Source organism: Nothobranchius furzeri, chromosome 6 (genome assembly GCF_043380555.1).
Source record: "Nothobranchius furzeri strain GRZ-AD chromosome 6, NfurGRZ-RIMD1, whole genome shotgun sequence".
In the NCBI taxonomy this organism is placed as follows: domain Eukaryota; kingdom Metazoa; phylum Chordata; class Actinopteri; order Cyprinodontiformes; family Nothobranchiidae; genus Nothobranchius; species Nothobranchius furzeri.
This window is the reverse complement of record NC_091746.1, coordinates 23,286,978-23,294,477: the sequence shown is the minus strand read 5'-3', so window position 1 is coordinate 23,294,477 and position 7,500 is coordinate 23,286,978.

The following is a 7,500-nucleotide window of genomic DNA, read 5'->3' as shown; positions in this document are numbered from 1 at the left end:
ATCTTTTCTGTTTAGCTTCAAACTTGATCCAGGATGAAGATTTCAGTCAAACAAACCAGTTCCTGATTCTTCTGGTTTCTCCGTTTTTCTTCTTTTAGGGAAATGGTTGAAAATTCCCATCAGTAGTAATAATTTTGTCTCTGTGGCAGGTTGGTGACGCAGGTGCAGCCTGAAATGTTTATTTTAGGCCTTTTGAAGCTTCCTGTCTAAACTCTGAGCTCCAGCTGGTTCAGCTTAAACAGGTTTCAGCTGAAATCACAGGGAACCATGATCATGTGACGTTTCTGTCAGTCTCGTGCACTTTTTTTATTCCGTTTGCCTTCGTTTCTGTTGCTTGTGCACCTGTTGTGAACCGCTGTTGCTCTGCTCCAGAGACGCGACTCTGGGTCGGATGCAGAGCGATACGTTCGCGTGGAGCCGAGCGCGACGTCTCTCATCCCGTTTTATCTGTTAAACGTTTGTTGTTGTAAATATTCACATTTGGATGGACACTGTGATGCTTTCTCTTCATCTCCTCATGAGTGAATAACGCGCGTGTGTTTGTGTGAGTGTGTGACCCTCCACACTCTGACCTTTGACCCCCCGACCCTTGAATTTGGAGACTTTCAGGCTTTTCGTCCCACTTTTCACAAACTCTGACCACTAACTTATGTGGAGTCCTCCACACAAGCTGCTGAAAACCTGGCAGCTGCTGGCCTCCTGTGAAGGCGGACCCTCTCCATCACGGCGGTGACACCTTAACTGTCCAGCTCTCACTCTGTGAGGAAGACCCCCTGCCACCACACACACACTCTCTCTGAATAACACACACTTTCTCTTGCTCCTGGTGCGGTGCTCGGAGGGACAAGCACAAAAACAACAGCCCCTAACCAGGTGCAGATGTAAATGTGCTGCTAACAAACAAGCACTGTGTTTCTTACTGTCATTAAATCTCCCACAATGCACCACTCCCTCTCTCCACATGACCAACAGAGACAGCTCTCCTTTTGAAACCTTCACATCCACACATTCATGCGCTCTTTGGGGTTCGACCGTTAATTCTAAATGTACTCCAGCCCGTCTCTGCAGGTGACCTGACCCGTACCGTCCTGCCTGTCAGGAGAGGAGGAGCCAGTTCGGCCAGATGGCTCCCAACAACAGGCCCAGTTAATATGTAGCTTTAACCATTGTGTCCTCCGCCTGAACAATGGAGGTGGGAGGGAGGAGCGGCGGGCCAAGGCTGCTGGTGAGGATGGACTCGGCGTTGTGTTCTTGGAGGAGTTCATAAAACCCGAGCTAAAGCCCACTGGATCCATCACTGTCTCATTTGGGAAGGGAAGCAGGAGGACAGACGGAGGGCCTGGCTGTGCCGGTGTGGAATCAGCAGCTAAAAGCGCGTTCGCTTCCATTCCAGCTATTAAATCCATTTATCAAAGCCGGAGAAGTCCGCTGTTTGGATTCAAGGTTAAAGAGACAGCTTTAGGCTTTTCCTGTGGAATCGTTTTCATATTAGGGTTCGGCTAACAAGAGAACAAGTGAACTTTACATCGTCTTTAACTCACACTTCTGACAGTTTCACCTAAAAAAAAAACCCAATTTACTGCATGTTCCTGAGAAAATCCGCCTGAATCCCACCTCACAACGGAGAACCTCGCGTCTTCCCTGTTTAGCTGAGCTTGTGGACAATCTGAAGTTGACGGATTGTCCACATCCTGCTGGACGGGAACGGTTGGTGACGCGATGAAAGAAAACACGTAACTGGTCTGATGGATTCCCGCTGGTTTGTCTCTCCGGTGAATAAAAGCTAACATTTGCTCTGGTAGCAATTAAAATGTCTTCATTTGTTTACTCACAACATTTCTGACCAGTTTTACTTTAAACAGGAATTATGTAAATGGCCTGGAACCCCCCAAGGCGCTTTACAACACAATCAGTCATTCACCCATTCACACGCTGGCAGTGATGAACTACAATGTAGCCGCAGCTGCTGGGGCGCTGCCAAACACCGGCCCCACCGGTCCCTGGGACCACCACCAGCAGGCAAGGTGGGTTATGTGCCTTGCCCAAGGACACAACGACAGCGACAGACTGAGCGGGGCTTAAACCTGCAACCTTCCGATTACGGGGCGAGCTCTTAACTCTTGTGCCACCTGTCTTTTTTGATTTGACTAAATTGAGATGGGCTCCAGATGACTTTGAGACTAGTTTGAGAATCTTGTCAGGTTGTGGATTTGGACCTGCGACCTCCCAGTCTAAGGGCTGATGCTCGTACCGCCAGGCCACCGGGCTTTCTTTTATTGTTATTTTACATGAATAAAAAGTGTAAAAAACAATATTTTTGCTCCTTGGTGTAAAAGTGAACCAACCAGTCACCGATGTCGCTGTCGCATGTGTCAAAACTGCAAATCAATGGCATCATTCATGCAAACGTTGCGCAGAAAGTCTTTCGTGCTTTTTGCCCTCAAACCTCTTGACTCGTGTCTCACTTTGTTCAGCTTAAGATGTTGATGCTCAGAAAGTCCGACTCTCTGATTTTGTCTCAAACGCCTGGAGTTGTTTCAGTTTCCGAGCTCTTCTCATGGAAAATACAAGCTGGGCGAAACCAGCACGGGAATGGTTTATGTGAGGAGACTGAGAACATTCAGAGACATTTTGGAGACTTAGTTGCAAATGCTCTTCACGTGCAGATTTTCATCGTTTCTAAATATATTAGTGAAACGTTTAATTGTGCCACAGCTGTCAGATTAAACCCAGAAACCAAAATCAAAGCATTCTTTCCTTGAAAAAGTGCTGCAACAATGCCAGCAAGCGTCTCTATTGTCAGCCGGCGCTCTTTGGCACCATCACTTTCCTAAAGATGAGGGTAATTCTCTATGCAAATGTGTTGCCATCATTGTCCCCGCCTCGTTAATCTGGGCCGAGCTCCTTTGACAAACCCCTCTCTGATGGATGAGGCCCTGACAGCTCCAATGTGTGCGTGCATTTTCACAGATTGACATCATCATTAAGAGCGAGAGCAGGGCCTGAATCACTGCAGATTTACCCCCCCCCCCCCCCCCCCCCCCGCCGCTGCCTACAACAACAGCAACGCACCCTCTCCCACGCACACACTCGTGCACGCTCGCCTCCTGATTGCACTGCAAATGCACGGCCGCTGATGCTGCTGCGCGTGCAGGAAAACACACAGAAAAGGAGGCGCACCATCCGTCTAACAGCTGAGGTTTTCCTTCTGCACCCACAGAGTTGTGCAGCGGCAGAATGCGGCGCGCTCACTCATTGGCTGCCTGAATCTGTCATGTTGAAGTTAATTGGTATAGGCTTTAAGCAAATTTCCAGCAGCACCCCAGTCGCCGCGCCACTTGATGGGTGAGCCTCTGTCATCTGGCACCTACTGATTCACCCAGGGGACGAGGTGGTGCTCATAAGCTCTGCATGCCAGCGTCGCCCTCTCACAGAGCCTCATCCTCCTTGTCCGTTGATGTAGATCCGTGTTTTAAATCATGCTTTATTCATATTCGCTCCGTCTGGAGGCTGTCGGCAGGCTGGGTTTCAGTATTTCAAACGGCTGAAGTCCATTTTAGAGTTCATTTGAAAATGGGAAAATCGTTATCTAATCCTATTGCCGTGGCCCCGAGCTACAACATAAGAAACATGGCATGTGCTGGCAGAGCAGAAAAATAAAGACAGGAGCTACAAAGCCTGACTGAGTGGAGGCAGCTGCAGATGAGCAAATAAAGCATTCAATATTTATGAGTGAAATTAAAACCAGATAAAGATGTCACATATTACTGCGTCCCCGCCCTCCTCCTGCAGGCCTCTGGCCCCGACTCCGGTGCTCACAACTCTCCTCAGCGCTGCTGAAAGAGAAGCATTATTCCTTCTCAGCTAAATGTCTTTAAAGACAGTAATGAATGCAACGCAGTGACCCAGAAAATGGACTTCAGAGAAGGAGAGGGAGGGAAAAAAAGCAATCTTGTGTTTGTGGCGGAGTATTATCACTTTGCTCCCCTCCCCTCGTCCGCTCACCGCCCAGGCTGGTGCCTTCTCATTTATATGTGTGTGTGTGTGTGCACCTGCCATTATGTGTGTCTCTGAGGGCATGTGTGCCATGTGAAATTGTGCACACTTGCCTCTGACTGTGTACGTGTGCACATGTGTGAGGGTGTGTGTGAGCTGAAGTCTCAATCAAGAGGGAATGGGCGCGGCTGACAGGCAGGCCCATTGTGGGGTTAATTAAACACTTCAGGTTTAACGCCCCGTCTCTGTCGTTAACCCAAGCACGAGCTCATCACTCACTCCTGCCACACTTCAGTTAGGGGGGGGGTGCAGCGGGGAGGCCACAGCGGGTGGTGGTTGACGTGAGCGTAGCGGGGACGGCGGAGGTGGTTAAAGATTGTTTATTCTCCTTGGACTAAGACAACGATTCATTATTAAAAATGAGGAGCTGCACTCGGGCTGCTGTTCCGGTGGAGTCAAGAGGCCCAGACTTCCAGCATCAGGCATCACAACTAATAAATATCAGAAAATAATAACTAATGAAGCAGAAAATTTGCACCAGTCATCAGAAAACTTTTTTTTTCATCTAAAGACACAAACTCAGCCATAATCCTGCAGGAAGACTGTTGATTACTAATCTGTTTTACTACTTTAGCCTTTAGCAAACGTCGTCGTGTTGGAAGTTTAAACAGAAATAAAAGAAAATACTAGTTTTGTGAGCAGGACGCCCCATTTGCAACTTCAGCCTCTCCAGACCGCTGACCTGAAGTCTCACAAGTCAGGCTATACGGCAGGGCTATTCAAGTTCAGGCCTCGGGTCTCCAGCACGTTTTAGTGGTTTCTCTGCTCCAACACACTAGATTCAGTGGTTGAGTCACCTGCAGCAGCTCATCAGGCCCCGCAGAAGCCTGTTAATCGCCTGCTGATTGAAATCAGGTGTGTTGAAGCAGGGAAACAACTAAAACGTGCTGATACCGGCCCTCGAGGCCCAGATTTGAACACCTCTGCTGTACGGCATCCATGTTTCCACCTCAGGACAGGCGAGCTGCACCTGCTGGTATTTATTGTAACGTCTTCAACATGGTGGAACCTCAGAAGAGACAGAAAACACTTAATGTAACATCAAAATCCACACTGGCGTCATACCAGACTTAAAAAATGGGACTGATGCCTCGAACCTCCCCCCCCAGGAGTCACACCATTTACCAGGAAGTCTGTTAGTCGGCAGTAAAGTGACTAGCCAACACGCTAGTCCTGGAGTCTGCTTCTAGCATGCTCCCTGTCTGTTTCAGATCTGAACACAGATGATTTGTTGGACTTAGTGACGAGTCACTCCTGTAGAAACTTATGAAGACTGAGGAGACATTCAGATTACGGTGTTAAAAAGACGTACGCAAGCAAGGAGGAGAGTTTCGGGTTTTCCACAGTGAATGAAAACAGACTCTAGGGATGCTAAAAGCAAGTCGGACCAGCGGGTTGCCGTGCTACAACAGCTTCCTGTGTGAATGTGAATGGGATTAGGAGTTCCCTGGTAATCTGTGAGTTGTAGTTTCAAACTCAGGCTCCTTCAATGTCGCTCACTGTGTCCTTGGGCAAGACACTGAGATTGTATATCTCGTACCACAAATACTTGAAATTTAAACTTCATTTGTTCAAAATAAGGCAAATATTTCCTAACCTAAACATGGGATCTGCCCTGCTTTAACATTTGGAGTGAGAGGAGACAGAGCTGAAGAGTGTGATGGATCACATGTACACGTATGTCATTAAAGGAGTAAACACCAACGCTGGCCACGTCTAACACAACATCAGACATCCCAAACGAACCTTAACTCTGAAATCTGAAGGCTTCCTGCAGTTTCACCAAGCTGACACCACTCATGAAGCTATCCACACAGACAGAGGGTTCACGTTTCAAAGCGTTTCATAGAAAAACGCTTTAAAGCACCTTTAGTTTTCCCTTTTTTGTAGGGTGATTTCCCAGGGTGGAGAACCGAGAAGGTTTAATTTCACAAACAACAACAACAACTGAAGCAGAGACATGCCAGGCCTCCAACTTCTGGTTTCTGTGGCCATCAGCTCGAGAGAGCACCTCTGCCTGCAGTGTAATGGGTTCTCACACCACTAGATAGCAGTAGTTTACACCACTAACCAGTCCACCCAGTCACCGCAGAGCTGCTGAGTGAATAAACCAGAAGATTAATGAGGAAAACATCTGAACACTGTCAACTACATCAGCAGCTACCCTCCAAACAAATGAGAAATTAATGAGGCAGAGTTGGGGTTAGGTGACGTGATGCATCGCCGTGCCTGTATTTATACAACAACAGTGAAAGAGCAAATATAACAACAACTGCTCGGGCGATTCAGGAGCCGCAGACTCTGGATCAGGGCTGGAGATCTGTTACGGCCAGGCTGGAGGAGATGATTTCCTCAGATGTTCAGGACTTGTTCCTGAAGACGAGGCGCTCTGGAGGCTGAGGGTCTTTTTTCTTCCATGAAAACAAGATGATAGTTAAACAGCTGGCCGTTGTGACGTCAGAATAAAGAATTATTATTGACGTTTTCTGTTTTCTACGCTGAAACGGTGAATCTCAGCACCACGCTTTTCCGCCTAACTGTGATGAGGTTCGTTAGCGTCGGCGTCGTTTACGGTTGCCGTGTTGTTGAGTGCTTGTCATTGTGAGGCTTTGCTGAGATGAAGCCAATGCATGTGATGCAGTCTTTCCATTAGCCATTAGCTCATTAGCCCGTTAGCGCTCAGGCTGTTGGAACAGCTTGAACGTGTGATGCTAATGCTTCAGGGATCCAACCCAAACTGGAGCCTTGGCAAAAGCCCAAACAGGAGGAGTGGTGCAACAACTCTCTGGACCCACGGTCTCACGTTCCTTCTCTTTAACGCTTTTGTCTTCTTCTCCGGATTTGGGTGCGTTAGCATCTCTAAGATAGACTTTTATCGCAGAAGCGTCTCCGTTTCGTCTCCGTGCCATATGTTAGTGAACAAGACTAATGAGCACGTCCATCCAAATGTGGTGGAGACATTTTTCTCCTTCTATTCACTCGCCGCTGCCCGCTGCAGTTTATCCTGGGTTTGTTTTCCGAGCATTCCTCATAAAAGTGATTTATCAAAAACACTTCATGCAGAATTGCTTATGTTTCATCGTGAATGATTCCAAAGCCGACCGAAGCTGCTGGTTTTATGGCTCACGCTGAAAAGGGTGCTTCTTAGGGGCATGTTTGCTCGTGGTAAAGTAGTCACACACACACACACACACAGACACACACACACACACACACGGTCTAACCTTACTGCTGTGGGCTGGGGATGGGCGGGGAGGAAATGTCAGGAGGGATAGAGGTCATTGCCTTCCAAAGGGATAAAACACACATTCCACGTGGCTCCCTGCTGTCTTATCATTTACTGCCCTATCGGACACGTTTTGCCGCCTCTGAATGTATTTATATTTACAAACATATTCTTTATTTATTTGCTCTGAGGCCACTGCACCGAGGAAATGACACTGA